Raw genomic sequence first — 298 nt, 5'->3', positions numbered from 1 at the left:
ACTTGGCCAGGGACACCTGGGTGCTGGGAGGAATGCCTGGACACTGGACCTCAGGGAGACACTTGGACACGGGTGGGACAGGGCCACCTGGATACTGGGGCTGGGGAGGACCATGGAGGACACCTGGGCACCAGGGATGGGAGAGGTGGGGCCTGCCAGGACTGGAGGGCACACCTGGACGCTGGGGTGGGGCAGGGACAAGACCTGCACAGGTGAGGACATTGCTGGTGCTGGGCTCAGCGCACTGGGTCACAGTTGGACTTGGTGGTCTCAGAACTTTTGCAACCCAAGTGCCCCT

This window comes from Acanthisitta chloris, unplaced genomic scaffold, assembly GCF_000695815.1.
Source record: "Acanthisitta chloris isolate BGI_N310 unplaced genomic scaffold, ASM69581v1 scaffold34511, whole genome shotgun sequence".
Lineage (NCBI taxonomy): Eukaryota > Metazoa > Chordata > Aves > Passeriformes > Acanthisittidae > Acanthisitta > Acanthisitta chloris.
Note: the sequence above shows the minus strand (reverse complement) of the source record.